At 40.1% G+C, this 16,742-nt stretch overlaps 1 protein-coding gene across 4 annotated transcripts in view; it reads left to right on the forward strand.

Annotated features, from left to right (window-relative positions):
• The window catches only part of LOC105253948 (paired box protein Pax-5), a 152,407-nt gene that overhangs the window by 32,517 nt on the left and 103,148 nt on the right, over nucleotides 1-16,742 (forward strand). For all 4 annotated transcript variants that reach the window (XM_025408409.1, XM_025408410.1, XM_025408413.1 and 1 more), the window contains exon 3: nucleotides 422-466. The gene's annotated coding sequence lies outside the window, so the exon portion shown is untranslated. The remainder of the gene's footprint in view (nucleotides 1-421; nucleotides 467-16,742) is intronic.

Consider the following 16,742-nt stretch of genomic DNA (forward strand, 5'->3'; position numbering starts at 1 on the left):
AATTAATTGGTTATCTTTACGGTAGCGATTCATTTTACGTCATTATATAATCATATCATTAATACACATAAAATTTTAAATGTTATTTTAAGATATGTTTAATATATATTTAAAAAGTATTTATAATTAAAACTCTATGTAGAGGTTATATAAAATATTCTAACATTAATCGAAATTTATAAATCTTTATTTATCTATGAGATTACTTATTTATTAAGAGAATTAAGTTTTTATTTATTTATTAAGAGAATTAAGTTTTTATATCAAATTTCATATGTAAGACAATTTTTTTGAAATTTTATTTATTAAATATTTGTTTAAAGGACAAATAAAAACTTAATTGTACGGTAATTGCTTCTCAAAACATTAATTACTTTGGACATTACTTTATATAATTTGGAAATATTTTTCTATTTTCCAGATTAACATTGTGTGCTTTACAATTCCATCGTTGTGCATCGTATCGGTGAGTCTTAAATTATTTATATTATTTATATTCTTACTCCTTTAAGACAATAGATTTTGAGATATATCATATCACAGATAGCACTTAAATTTTTAAATTTGTAATGACATAAATTTTCTGAAAGATATATCCCTAAAATGCTCCAAAATTAGCGAAATAAAATATATATCAAATAAGTTTTTCGAAATTTAATGATAAAAATATTGAGAAAATATTTGAAATTTTTAAATTTTTAAAAAATAATATTTTGACATAAGAGCTTAACTTCTGGTTAGTATTTAGATAATCGCTCATCCATAATTAGCCGATTACGACGTATATGCAAAATAATTGTCGTGCTTAATAAATAAACAATTATTGCGTCGCTTATTAAAGTAATTAAAAACGACAATACTTTTTGTATTGTTCTGCAAAAATAAACTCTTAATACGCCAGCTACTCCTCGCCTTTTGTGCAACCAAATCGTGTTTATGATCCGTAAATCCGTCAGAAGCATCTCATACTGATCGTCCAGTTTCTCAATAACCAATCTTACGCTCCCGTTTGGTACAAAAAGGAAACTTTGATGCTTTGCGCGGTACTTCGCGTACGGAATGTTTATTAATCTCAGATTTCTCGCGTCTTAGAGTTCCTAGAGAGAGGAAGTTTTCGAAACAGCTGTATTTTCTTACATACATAACTCTCGTTGCACGACGAATCCTCCGGCAAAACCGTAAAATGAGATGATCGAACGTAATGCAGATTTTTCGCAAAACCTCCATCGCGTTACCGGCGTCGTCGCAGAAATAAAGGAGAGTTTAATCGCGTCTTAATATTCTTAAAGGATTTAATCAGACATGCCTCGCCGGATAATAATGAATTAAGCGGATACATGTTTCGCGATCGTTACGTGCAATAATTCAACGGTACAATCGAATGATCTGTCATATTTTCATCATTCAATTCTTAATTGATATTGCGCGTACTTAAATTTTTTGGCAAAGATCATAACAATTGAAATACACGCGAAATAGTGTAATATTAAAAATTGATTAAATTGATATTTATATCATTGCCATTTAATTATATCATAATCAGGGAATTTTATAGACTCTTTCAATATAAAAAAAAATATCCGGCATATTAAAAATTATGATCTTACAATTAGAGAAAAGTTGTCACGACCATTATTTTAGATCCTGTTTATATATTTTTAGATGCTATGTAAAAAGATTGACGTTTTTAATGAATATGATTAACGAATGTAAATATGTATACATAAATAAATATGTATACATGTATGCACAATCATATAGTTTATCGAAATTATATTTTCCTCATTTTAAATTCGCTTTACGATAATCAAACAAACGCGATACAAATGATTATCCATCTATATTCTGCACAGATTCACGTATAAAAAAAATTAAAAATACTAAAATTAAAAATATTAAAACTTTAAAAAGGAGACGTAAGACTTTTTTTCCACTGCATGTTATTTTGCATATTACTCGGAGGAGCTGTGTAATTAATGTCCTCCTTTGCCTCCTTTCCCCCGCCTGCGTCGACTCGCGGCGCAGCAGCATGCGATGCATCATGCAGCGCAATGAGGAATGCTCGCACGTCAAATGTGATATATTCACGATGCTCCGATTTAAAACTATTTACGACGTCGACGTAACATACGCTCTCGGCGGCCCTTGTTGCGCACGAAATACCTCGTGGTTTTCATGACGTGGCGATCGAACCTCGCGGTTTACAAATGCAAGAGTATCAGTAACCAGAGTGTCTACTCCCTGGGAAAATATGAAAAACTTGGCTTTCTCAGAGATTTCTTTTATACCTGGAAAGTGAGGAAATTTTATTGAAAGTTAAAGAAATTTTTTAAAAATTCTCTGAAAATTTTACTCTCATATTGTAACAGTTGGCAAGTCAAATGGATTATTAACGCTTAAAATATATTATATATCTATCTATCTTTACATTTTAACAAAATACTGAATATGCAGTGTATATTCTTTACTGTAAATTTTAGTGATAAAAAAAATGAAAATGATTATATCTTACGAAAACTATATTCAACTTTTTTCAATACATTTTCAAATCTAGCATTTGAAACTTAAGAGGCTCTGTGTTGTTCCTCTTCTTATAAAAAATACTAGAAAACGCATGCAATAAATAAATTTAATTTAAAAAATTGCATCAAAAAATCTTTAAAATATTTCCTTTATTTAGAATTTTGAATAAAAATATCTAGAGGATCAATTTTTTTACATTTGAATAGACACTCTGGTTAGTTGATCCGCGTGATTTAAAGAATCACCTGTATAGTATAAATCGAGGGGAAACAATGTGCATGAGAGCAACAGTGGACCAAGTAGAAAATTTCTTTCGAAATTTTCTCACTTCCGTTGCGAAAAATCTTATAAAAAACGATATCGCGAGTTCCAGTATCATGATTCAAACGGTAGCCGGTGTGTTACGCGATTAATTGTTCGCTGTTAGAAGAACAATTGAGCAATTAACGGGGCGTAAAAGTTAATCGTTAAATACAACGTAATGGAAACGGGGAAAAGGTGATGGAGAAGGCTCTGCGTATGTATATAGTTATGAAAGTTAACAGCGCGCGCTTGTTCCCGAGCTCACACGAACTCGCGAATCTCCTCTTCTGGCAGGCACGAAAAAGACTGCGCGAACCGCGCCAGCTCGGCGTCGCTCGCTATTGCATACCGAGAAAGTGTTACGGCGCCTTGTATGAGCGACCTTGGCACGACGTAGACGCACGTCGGGACGTCTCGCAAATTGCCGGAAATTTCCGTGGGAAACTATTCCGTTCGGCGGCGCGCACATTGTGCCTGCAATAGTGTGTAATAGTACGCACGTAATAAGCGAGAGACGGCGATCAACCGGCGAGTTGACGACGGCCGTGTATGTATCCCATACACAATCCCGCACTTAGCGGAGCTCTGCCAATCACGTTTTCGATCGCGGACAACCGATTGTGTACACGATCGGAAACGGCTTTACATAGTTCGGTCGTATAACACACGTAGAGAGAAATCTACGAGTATATGTTACAAGTCCTTTTTCAATGATAGATTGCTGACAGAAGGTAATAACGTGTAGTGTGGTTTAGAAATATATTAAGACATGCGATGAGACATAATTCAATAAAAAAAAACGAAAAGAAGAATAATTATTTTTGAATAAAAAGTTTTTTTTCACATCAAAGAACTATAGTATGATAAATAAAATAATTAAAAAGAAATTAAAAATATTAATTATATATTAATATAATTAATATAATTATATATTAAAAATAATTAAAAATAGTTTTGTTGCTATTTTGATTTTAAATTTCTCCAAATATTTACGGAGAGAAAAGAATAATTATATTCTCTCTTGCATGTATTTGAAGAAAAAAAAGATTATTTTTTGTCAAATTGCTTAATTAATATCGAGAAATGAAATTTTCTTCTACGAAAGATGGAAGTTATGACAACTGTATAGCACTTGTACTCAAGTATGGCGACGCAGACAGAACATAATTATACGGTTGTGGCTTAGGAATAATTTAAATTCCGCTTCGCGCGTCGTCGGGTCTAAAGCTTCGACTATTTGTAGCTCGCGGCAGGTGTATAAGGGGACGTTTCCCTCCGGTGTGTTTTCGCCCACCCCCATCAAATAACCGGATATTTCCCGTGTCGGTACGTGTGCGTCACCATAGGAAACGAGCGGTCGCGGATACGAATTAGCGTCGAGTAATGGCAGGGCGTGCAACAAGTGCGACGTTGTGGGGTATCAGGTGCATGTGTGCTGGAAATATGGGTGTGCGTTAAAAGCGCGACCGTTGGTGAGAGAGATCGGCCTTCAGCACGTGACCGAGACTGCGCCAGATGGACAGTCTATAGGAATGACACCTCGCTTTTTTTTTCCTTTCTTTCGGGTAATCGCTTCGAAATACCTCGGCCACGGTCGCGTGCGCGAAATTGCGGGACTCTTGCGGCAACCAGAACCTATCTTCCAGAGGAATAGGTCTTCGGTAAAATTCCGGTCCTCTTAACGATATAGCCGTTAATTCGTGGAAAAATTGTACCTCGCAATCACGCAAGAAAACGGATTAAACAATCATTTTGTTGATCTCGCTGGTCATCTTATTCCGCTTATCCTGTCGGAAGCGCGTTTCTCGACACACGCGTTAATAAGCCGAGGCAATTAAGCCGTGGCCCGCAAATTACTCGGTGCACGCTCCAATTCGGCTGGTCGAATACGGCGAGACGAAGAGAGAACCGGAAGCATCAGGATGCAATAATGCAAAGACGGCGAACCGACCTGCGGAACGGACAACGGTCGGTTGTGTCGGCCGAATATAGTCTTCTCTCTTTCTTTTTAATATCGGCGATCCTTTTTAACGATTTAAATCATGGAGGAGTATCGCTCGAGAAATATCAGCTAAGCAGTACTTAAGCGATGACCGTTTCTACTACACGGTATCAAGTGGAAAGCATACAGTCTTCGTGAAGGCACGCGAATGAGGTCTATTCAGTCGATCGGTTGAACCTAAGTTGATCGGGTATCGCGAGCAGCGCGGCATGCAAGGGGGCGGGTTGAGATTTATCTAGCAAATAACCTCCTGTTGCTCGCGCGTCCGTATACCATGTGTGGCAAAAGTTTCCAAACGGCGATCGTATGCTGAGAATGGCCGATTAGCCTCTCGTCATCGTATTGGAAATGGAAACAGCATGGCAACGGTTCGCGAATCGGTTGATGCATCGAACATAAGCGCGCTGAAGAGTTTAATATTTTAATAATATAATTCTAGAAAAAAAATTAAAAATTAATAATACAATTCTAAAACTCTTACGTTCTCAACCCCCCCTCTTCTTCTCCAGTTTCACTACTTAATCATTGTACAATTAATTTTATAGGTAATGTATCATTCTTATGGATTGTGAGTTAATAATGATGACATTCCAATTATCGAATATGATATATCAGATTTCGCTCGTCGAGAAAGTGACTTCTCGTTTGTTGAGAGTTATAAACGACTTTGCCGCTATCGATCATGTGCGATTTATTTCATGTTTGTTACATATTACCGTTAGCAGTATAAATAATAAGGAGATACGGCAAGAACCGTAATAACTGCGAAAAGAGACGTTTGTTGAAAGAAAATAGTGATGCGCATTTCATATATTAAATAAAATATTATTTGAAAATTTATATTTTTTCCGTGGAGATGATAATATCGATGCACACAGATAAATATATAATAATATTAAATATTTATTTGAAAAATCTAACAATTGAAATTATTAACAGAGACAATAATATAAAAAAAATTGAAACTAATTAAAATTAATTGGCCAATTTAAAAATGAAAACTATAACGAAACGAATTTAGAAGATTATAAATCGTAACAGAAAAGTAGAATAATACAAATTGGCAATAAAAAAATAAATTATTTTAAAGCAATAAAATAAAAATTATTATTTTAATTGATTATTTGAAGTTTCTTAACGAAAAATACATACAAAAATATATAATATATGAGATATTTATTTATAGTTTATAAAATTAATTAATTTAAATAACACGTAAATATATAAATATAAAAGTAAACTATATATATTTATTATAATTATTATTTTATGTATGTATATATTAACTATTTATATAATTTAATAGAAAAAATAGAAAATTTATATAATTTAATAGAAAAAAGAAAGTGCTTATAAATATAATATCTACATTTTTATTTTTTAGTCGAGTTCTGTTTATTAAATGTCTACTTCTGAAAGGGAAGCGGCAGCGAAAATGGGTCGAAAATAGTAATTAGTATTGTCGATTGATTTTGCTCTTGCATTTATCTTCAGTGTTCCGACAGTATGCAAGCATGGTTTATATCGGGCAACGTCCATGACCCCGAGGGGAGAACGATGATGAATACGCGTGTTACACAAAAAAATTCTCACGATGCGTCAGGACTAATTGGAGGTGTATGTCGCGATAGCACGTTCAGTTAAATAGAGCGTGGTGCTCTTGGTACGTTGGTATACCAACTCCTAGAGAGGTATCCGCGTGGAATGACTCGTGAAAATCAAGTTCAGAAAAAGCCTGTGTGATTCGATCTGCTTACGGACAATGTGTTCGCGCGCTTCGCTTTCGTTTCCAAGAGAGAAGAAAGAGACAAAGCGAGTTAGATGAAGAGAGATTGAAAGTTAGTCCCTTATTGCATTACGTTACATTAATTATGTTCCTTTGTCTACATGATGCAATCATTCGTTCACTTAGGTAAGAAACGATTAACACTCTGACGAGAGAAGGTGAATATTAATTTTTCCCGTAACGTTCAATGTTTATTGTATGCGAGCCTTTGTCGTAAAGATTGCGCGATTCACATTCAATATTTTCATCACACGAATGATAAAGGATGTCTTTGATTATCAGATTTCATACACGGATGTTCTTCGATGTTGTTAACGAGATATACACAGTTAAACATAAATTTAACATTTATGGTAGACACCATCGCGTCAAATAGCTGGTTGTAATCATACGCTGATTATAACAATCAATTGTTTAATAAGATATTTGCAAATCCGATATCACACGTTCCCTTTAACGCCATTATTTTTCTTTTCGCGCGATTTTAATTCTAAAATGCGTCGCGTTCCATTTCATTCGATGTCTTAAGATGAGATGACAAATAAAAAAATTTAAAGATGCAAAATCAAAAATTTATATAACATTTCATATTATCAGATACTGTCAGAAAATGCAAATGACATTAACCCGAAAGTCGAAGCGAATACTTCCAATTGGTTCGTCAGCAAGGTCGCATTAATTCGAATCTTCTCGCGATGTCAATTAAAAAGAAAAATACCGAATGTTCGACAATAATTCGCGACATACAAGTTCTTTGTATCTCTAACATATATGTATATCACGGTTCATGGATGTCTTATAAACGTCCCGCTGCCATGTCGCCCAGTTTGCCATTCTTATCCTCACTACGATCGCCCGATTGTTGTATTTAAATGTAATAAAACAATTATGAGACGACAATTCATTGTATGTTGATCAAAATTCTTTACATGAATTTTAATACGAAGACAGGCAGAGTTTTTCTCAAGGATATTTTAGAAAAAAAGTCAATGAAATCTATTTCGATATTTAATCTCAATGAGTCGCATCAAACGAATCATTCTTGTTGTCGGAAAAGAGTGTTTAAGTCGTGTCTATCTCGATATCTGTCTCGTAATTGCAATGTAAATTTGAGTGATGTAAATCAGTTCTACGTTGAAGCTCGAGTCGCGTAAGAACAAGCAGCAACAAAACAACTATAATCTTGTTTCGGTCATAAAGTGAGACGCAATTATAATTCGAGCTGTATATTTATTCCACATTTTCACACACTTGGCATTAAGTACGGCTGTTTGATGCTGAGAAGTTCTGTTTATCTACCAGCGAGATCTCGTACTCGGCATGAAATAAATATGTGATAAAACTGCGACACTTTGCATTAAAGGCGCGTGGAGAATGCAGGCCAATGTCGTTGCGGTGTCGCAGATTTCGATGTATCGCAAAGACCGATAATATCCCGCGATTAGAACGACTCGTATAAGTTTCTTCTTGACGTTTATCCACGACCTTGGCGCGTTATCGTAATTTTATTCCGATTATCGCGACGACAACTCACGGAGGAGAGACGTAAACGAGACTTAATTTTCCTTCAATCACGCCACACGGGCGGATACCGGACGAGTCTCGTCCGACAAAGAGAGGAAAAAAAAGAGGCTTTCGTTGGGAGCATCCGGTCGGACTCAGGGAATCCGTGAGAGTGAAATGGTAAAAGGTACACGCGGAACGGGAACGCGGAGGCGAATTTAATGGCGTTGAAATTTCGGGACTCGGAGAAAGAGAGAAGGGGGGAGAGGGAGGAGAGGAGGTCGTTTCGTCGTTAAGCCCTGGGTAACAATGAACGCCTCGTGTCGGCCCGATAAAAACCTTGTCGACTTCCTGTGTGTGCACGCCACCCGCCACTCTTCCCAAGGCTGTTGCCTCATTACGTGTCAGACAGACACTGGTCGAGTCCGCGCGTAGCAGAACTTACACGCTGTGATATCTCTCTCGACTAATCAACCCGCCAAGGCTGTTGACGAAAGCGCGCGGTAGATCTAGAAGCGCTTGGCTCCAATCACACGACCTTCGCGATAGGGATAAATGGCACAGGTAGTGCGAGGTTTTGGGCGTAGATAAGAGCAAATGGTGAAAATTTAAATCGCCTGCATCTCATTCTTTTACAAGATTAAATTTACGTAAGCCTTTAATTATATACAAATAAAAGGAAAAATCTATTTATTATTATATTTATAATTGTATTATTTAATTATATTTTTTACAATTTCTTTTTGCGTTCGGTATAATTCCTGTTCTGTCGTTACGCTTCGATAAAAAACCAGCTTCTTTGGCGTAATCATTTTAAGAAATCCATTTTAAAGCTTAAAATTATAGCTTAAAAAAGTTATTGAGGGAATAATTATTTTTTTGGAAATTTAAGAAAGATTATCATGTATATAAAAATACTGATGCAAGTACACAATGTGCACAAGTTGTTAACGATTATAACTTACGGCTAACAAGTTTACAAAGAGAAAATTATTATATCGTACACATTATACTCTCTGTTTATTGTCCAACGTTTTATTACAAGCCTTATAGTTGACGAAGACGGAACGTAAACAGCGAAGATGGTTGTCTTTCGGCCTGCAAAACGCGTGGGGAGTCGCTTTAACCACCAGCACCGTTAACACCGTTAACGTCATAATATATGTATGTGGAAGCGAGATACATACGGCGATCGTACGCGGAAAAGCGCCTCGATCGGCGCGTCCAGGGTATTGTTTCGATACCCGGCACTCGGGGCGGCTCGCGCTCGCGAGATCTCGACTATCGATCCGGCGATTCGCACGCGACCGGGGCCTCTTCTTCTTCCTGGTACCCCGCCCGGTGGTGGACGCCGACCGCCCTCGGCGACAAATCTCGGTTGAGATTCCGCACGAACTTAACGTTCACGTGTACCGTGCACGTACGCGAACCGGTGGCGTGGCCGATCTTAGGAGCGTAACGCACGTGTGTTACGGACCGATCCGCCGTGCATCTGCATCGCTGCACGTGCGCGGCGTGCCTCGTATGCGTGGGATGCGCGCGAATGCCCGTTGCGTGCGCGGGATCGCCGGGGACGGGGACGCGGGAGGAGAGGGGGAGGGAGCCGCAGCGGATAGAAGCGCTTATTTCGCTTGCGACGTGGAGCTTCGGGCTGTGTTGGGCGTAATGTGGAATTGCAGTCGAAGAGAGATATGAAGGTGGCGGCGCGACGCGCTTGGAGTTGACTGAACCGATAAATAATCGATCGGACGGGATAGATCTCGGATCTGAGTCATTTCGAACCTCCGCCCGAGGGGCATTTCGGGCCTTTTTTCCGCGCGCACCCTTTCTATACATTACGTATCTCGCTGTAAAAAGGAGCGCTTGTACAGCGCGACGCGTTTCAAAAAGGACCGCTGCGACTGCGAGTTATAAAATAGTGAAAGGACCCGGCGAAAGCAATGAGATCGACTCTTTTTTTTCTCCCTGTCGCGTGACGAATTCGCGCCACGCGTGGATAACGCGCTGGAACTGCTACGACACTTTACAGAGGCCGAAAGCTTCTGTTCGAAAGGCGAACATCCCGCCGCCTTTCTTGCGGCTCCCGTCGCAATTGGATTTTGCGCTAGCGTGATTACAATGGGAAAAGAAGAATCTTTGCTAAAACTTTGATCGGTGCAATTGATGCTCACGTTCGCGTCTTTTCAAGAAACAATCGCTTTTTCGAAAATACTCGTTGATGAGAAAGCGCAGTCGCGATCAGCTTCCTTCAAACGATCCGAGTATCGATGAGAGATTAGATCGGACATGTCAAAGAAACAACAGCAGATTGAAAAATTCATTTCTTTATTCGTGCGATAAAAAATTCTTAACAAAAATCTTACAATTAATATAGAATTTTCAATATAATTTTACAGATTTGTCAATTAAAAAAAATGAGAGGAAATTGAATTTAGATAATAACACGGAATATTGCAGACATATGATTATAGAATGAGATTAGATCGCATCAGCGGATATAACTTGACTGATCGAATGCTTCCTATTCGCGGTCGATAAATCGCGGAATAACAGAAATGATGGACCAGCCGAGGCCTGGCACCTCCTTCCTGGAGGTCCGGGCGATATGCGATCATAGGCTATACGTATCGTGGCGAACGCAGGCGAGCAAAGTCGGTCATCATCCACGAATCCAGTTACTCCGTGGCGCGTCGACCGGCAATCGATTCGTCTCCGTCGGGCATAACCGATCTGCTCGAGTATCGGGGCTTTCCTGCTTTTAGGCACGTCGGCGTTTCACCTGTGCATGTACTTGTACCTCGTAAACGGACGAACGCGACCTTCTCTTCCATATCTCGGCTGTATTTTGAACGTTTGTGAGTGAGACCCTCTGTTTCTTTCACGATTTTGAGCCGCAAATAATCACAACAGGTTTCGACCAAGATACGCGTCCTTGCTCTCCTCCCTTTCACGCCTCGATTTTATTTTACCTCTCGTTTTCCCACCGCGCTTTGTTTTGTCGATAGAAGAATCGAGGATACAGGTGGATAGATCGATATTAGTTTCGTAGGCGATCGAGAGGGATCCAGTTCAGGGAGGAGAGAGGGGAGCGAGAAAGCCGATTATGGCAGAGATGGACGAGCAACAAAAAGCGAGCGACGAACGACCGCGGTGGACGACTTTCCCATGAAAGGGGGGTGGAGGACGCGGGGGCAGGATGTGCCAGGACCAATCAATTGTACACGCCGGTCTCCTTCTTCTTTCTCCCGCTCCTCCGCTTCGCGCTATACACACATATATACACCTCAGTTGTGATTTTTTTCCTCTATTGGAACCGCTGTTTTCCTAGTGGCCGCTTTTCTGCAATCGATCGCCCTGAAACACACCGCCTACACCGAGCCTGAACCGCGTCTTTCCTAGATTATTTCACGCTTGCGAATGTACATCGATCTTACGCCTTCGAGAGGAACCCGAGCTTCGGCTTCTTCTCGTTCGACCTCCGCGATACTGACGTCTCGCTAATGAACTCCTGTAACGAATGTGTATCCACGCTCGATGATACGCCAACCATTTTAATCAGAGAGATCAATTGCTGAGAGTCGATTCGCGCGCAAGTTATAGTGTTAAGCCACTATAAAGAAGGGATCAGTCATTTTTTTTACGATGAATCAATGGACTTATTTACCCTCTGGGAATTATCCTTCGGTATCAATGCTTGAGCGCCGTAAATACTGTCAGCTTGAACGCTTTGTATTCCGCGTGCGGCGCTACTTTGTCGCTTGCTTTCCCAGTCGAAGATCGTGAAAGTGTAAGAAACCGCGCGACGACGGTTGGTTATCGATCAACAATCGGGAAAAATGCAACGTGGCACGCTGCCTGGATCTTCCCGTTGCACTGACTGCAACGGGAACAGTGGCAGCGCTCAGGATAGATGGCAAATTATAATACCCATTTTGTAATATCGTGATCTCTTAGGCGCAAATTTCGTTTATATCAAGAAAAAAAAAACAAAAAAAAGAAATATTCTAGTAATTGGATCAATATAATTCATATTACGGGGGTCTCTCGACCCCCTAAGTAGGTTGAAATAATAATCGCCACGTGCCAAGAAACGAAACAATCATAGGAAATCGTTTATAAAATTTATTTGCATTTCTTTTCTTCGCGACTTTCTCTAACAGTTTTGTTCGCCTATTAATCCCGAGGAAAAGTGCAAGAGTTTTTACCAATGGAACCTGAAAGTGTATTTGGAATCGTAAGAATTTCATACGGTTTTACCGCGCATAGTCTGGTATGCTGTCGCCCCGAGTCTTTCGAATGATAAGCCCGGATGGCAGGAAACGATTGCGCGAATCAAATGTGGATTTTATCCCCGAGCGGAATTTTGTAACGCTCTCAATCTTGCTGGCGATGTTAACGCGAACGCCAGTGGAAGCTGTAAATTGCACTAAAGACCGTACTTACGTGATATTTATGTACGAATGCTTCTCGATACGACGTCCGCGAAACTCTGCTGTAATTTTCTTTCGAGATTGTCTCGGGACGCGCCTTTCGAAGATCGAAGCGGTGCTAATACTTTTTTACGTTCGTTTAATATCCTCCTCCATCCATGTTTATAGAACATTGCGGCTTATTAGCTACTTTTAGCGGCTGTTACGCGTGTCAATCGTCGTGATATCATGTGCTTTGAGTTTGATTTGCGCTCATGAAGCCGCGCACTCGATATGCAGTCACATTCCGATGCAGGTGCGCGTGCATTCATCCAGGACATCTGAGGACACGATTGCTCGATGATAAGCATCATCGAAGGAAGGAAGGAAGCGGGACTGGAACTAGTCTCCTCTTGAGGAAGGAATATATATATGCGATGTTACAGTTAGACTAGTGTATACAATTCAGCCGATTATATACCCGATCGCGAACTATCGCGGCATTGTCGTGACGATTTAAAGAAAGAGAGAGACAAGTCGTACAATGAATTTATCGATTATACTTGGCTCTCGTACCAGTTTACCGTTAACGCGCGTGGAAGAGCTTCGATAAAAATCATGCATGCCTCGACATCTACATGACCGAGACGAAAGGCGGTTTTTCTTATGGTCAGGAAGTTGCTCTGGAACGGGTGTCACAAGAATCAATAGAAACAAATAATTATAGATGAATAAAAAGTAAATTTTAAATGACAACTATTAGCAGTAAATTTCAGAATTAATATTAATTTATGTTAATGTTAAAAACATTAACATAAATTAATATTAAAATCAATTTTGTAAATAAAAGTTTGAGAAGTACACAGAGTAAGAAAATATTTAAATTTGCATATGAAAAATAAAAAAGATGTGTAAAGTAATAATAAATGATATTAAATATTGCACAAGAGGCTAGTTTTACTTTGAAATTACTATCGCAAAATTGTAGAAATAATAAGTAAAATTAATTACACAAGGATAATTAAAAAATTAATAATAGAGCAATAATTAAATTATACAATACACGCGCTGCATTATCTTAAAAATAAAGGAAAAAAATAACAATGCAAGTGCGTTGAGATGCACTTTTCGCGCACTTTGCTCGAAATTACTCAGCACTGTGTGGAATTTCTCCCTGTGACTTGGGTCGGCTTTTCTATATTCACGCACGATCATCGCATCAGCTTGACCAGCGCTCTGGCTCGAATCGGGTATCTCGCGTACGGAATGAAATAAAAAAACTAAAGGAAAGAAAAAAACACGGCGATCATACCGCGGTCATCTTTATGCCGCGCATTAAATCCAATTTCCCCTTTTGGCGCGTTCGCGTTTCGTGATCGCGGCCGCCTCTCCGAGATCACCTACGTCTCTCCCAATTGCCTTTCCCCCTGTCTTCCGTCCTATAGGCATTCTCGATCGAGAGGGAACGAGGCTTTCCGTTAGAGCTGGCTATTACGCGGCTAGATGGCCGATTCGATAGACGATTGACTTTGTAATTATCAAATGGCGGTCGCGATTAAGGGCCGGCCAAGCTGATTGATGGCCGTGCGTAATCACACACACGGCACCGATCGACGCCTTTTTGCCTTTGTGCACGCGCGCGCCGCCATTAGCGCTTCTAACGATCGGGAATTACGCGGATCGATGATATCGTCCTGTTGCGAATCGGAGGAAAGTGAGCGCGATATTGCCTGTCTCGGCGACGGCGGTCTCGCCGGCAATCCATTCCTTACTTTAACGAGGAACGTTGCAGAGAAACACATATCGTAATTTCAATGATCATGATGATCTGATCTGAGACTCACGAAGCATAATGTGAACACGTCATTGAAATAGCAACGCGCTCATGCATATTTCATCTATGATAATTATGCGGTTTAGTATAAAATAGACGATTAAATTTTTCAAATGTCTTGTAAATGTCAATCGGTTGGCCCTAAAATTAATGAAAATATAAAGGGGAAAGAGGAACAATCGCGCACACAAGTGAAAATGCCGCGAGATAGAGATATTTCGAGAGGCTAGAGAGAAACGGTGAGATTCTCGGAGGAGTAGATAATCGGCGGCAACCGGTATTTATATGGGAAATGTAGATGTAATCGCGTCGGGGGTACCGGGACTCGGAGACGGACGGTAGGTGGACGGGACGCCGGCGTTACCAGACGCGGCGGCTGATCGTCCGCGCCGATGACGGTGAGATGCAACCGCGGGTACCTGTTTTACCTGCTACAGTACTCTCGTGTGCCGCATGACGGGGCCCCAAGGGAGCCCCCGACCTACGTCGGGATTAGCCCGACGGCGGCACGTGCCGACCACAGGTGGCTCTTTAAAACTCACTTTATCCGCCTCTTTCGCGGTCGCTCTCTCACCTCCGATGGAAAACCGGAATCGGAAGCCGCCGACGCGAGATCGGCTCGAGTTGCCGTTTATTCAGCAAATGTAGAGCATACGCGGTGAAATAGAAGTTGCAAGAATTCAAAGTAGCACGCGACAAACGTCGTATCGATATCTACAATCAGGTATAATCGCGCGATAATTATAAACGCTCCTCCGCATGATTTCCTGTAACGTTTTTTCTCTTATTCGCGTGCTGCTGTCGCTGCTGCTGCTGCTGCTGCTGGGTTGACAGATGTTACAGATTAAACGGCTTTGCGCGAGATAAACGATACGTCGACGCGCTCGGGAAATAACGTAACTATCTCGGCTTAAAATAATCTTCCGGCGAGTTTTATAAATTAAGATCGAACGCGTTGCCGAGTACTGTTAATCGTTGGACAGGATACTGGCAGAATCTTGTACGATATCAGAATTTCTCGATATGTTTCTCGATATGTCATCCTTCCTCTTCTCTTTTCCTGCTTCCCTGCTGCCAGGAACAGGGAAACGACGCGCTCGGCGCATCGTTCACGGCTCTGAATTGAAGCTTGGACACGCAACTAATTGCAATAAATATCTCGCTCGGACGCGCTCGACCTCAGCTGTATGAGGGATAACGCGTCGGATATATCGGTACCCGGTTTTCTTCCTTCGAACGCTTGTATATCCCGCCTCCGGCTCACGAGATCGTATATATTCCGCGGGATAGCCTGCGCAACGAGCAACGAGCTGCTACTTTATTGCAGGTGACTCCGCCGATAGTCACTTATATTTCCCGCCGTCTCTCCTCCCCGTCTCTTGGTGTCCGCCTTTGCGGCGGAAAACTGGAATTGGCATCGCGCGAGGAACCGAGGCAATCACGCGGGAAGGGGAGGGCGGCAGCGCGCCCTCGATTCTCGTCCAAGCCCCTGGAAATAAGGATCTCGCGCGCGTGCAAGAGAAACAATATTCCCCCTTGTATCTCTTTAATCTCTTACCGTTATGCGCTCGTATTATTTGAAGGCGAACTTATCGGCGAGTCTTACCAGGCGCGGTAGATCTCTCCTTCCATTAATACAACGTCCGATATATTCACGAGGCGATTTTATTTTCGTCCCGTACGTTGATGTTGCGGAAGCAACGCAACGAAATGAATGAAGCTTATTTCCGGAACATAATTTTTCTTTTTTTATTTTCATGTATTATGTATTATTACTTTTATTATAATTTTATTCCGACCAGTAATAATTACTTGCAAATATCAATATACCGTTACAATTTGCAGTTGTTCCTCCAGGTCACTTCCTGGAATAATTTCCATAAAAAATAGAATTATATTATGATACAAAGGTTTAGTATCGAATAAAAATTTCGCTATTATAGCGGAGAATGCATTCTTCTCTCATTTGTCCCCATCTTCTCTTCCATTTCTTTCTACCTTTCTGGCTTCCTCTCTCGCAACGAAATGAAGCTTTTTTCCGGAACATAATTTTTCTTTCTTTTTTTTATTTTTATATATTATTACTTTTATTACAATTTTATTCGACCAGTAATAATTACTTGCAAATATCAATATACCGTTACAATTTGCAGTTGTTCCTCCAGGTCACTTCCTGGATTAATTTCCATAAAAAATAGAATTATATTATGGCAAAAAGTTTAGTATCTAATAAAAATGTTGCTATTACAGCGGAGAATGCATTCTTCTCTCATTCGTCCCCATCTTCTCTTCCTTTTCTTCCTACCTCTCTGGCTTCCTCTCTCGCGGCCCGCGATTACAACCCTTGAAATTGCCGTGTATTGCATACATATAAATAAGAGA

The sequence above is a fragment of the Camponotus floridanus genome, unplaced genomic scaffold (genome assembly GCF_003227725.1).
Source record: "Camponotus floridanus strain SB8 unplaced genomic scaffold, Cflo_v7.5 scaffold21, whole genome shotgun sequence".
In the NCBI taxonomy this organism is placed as follows: domain Eukaryota; kingdom Metazoa; phylum Arthropoda; class Insecta; order Hymenoptera; family Formicidae; genus Camponotus; species Camponotus floridanus.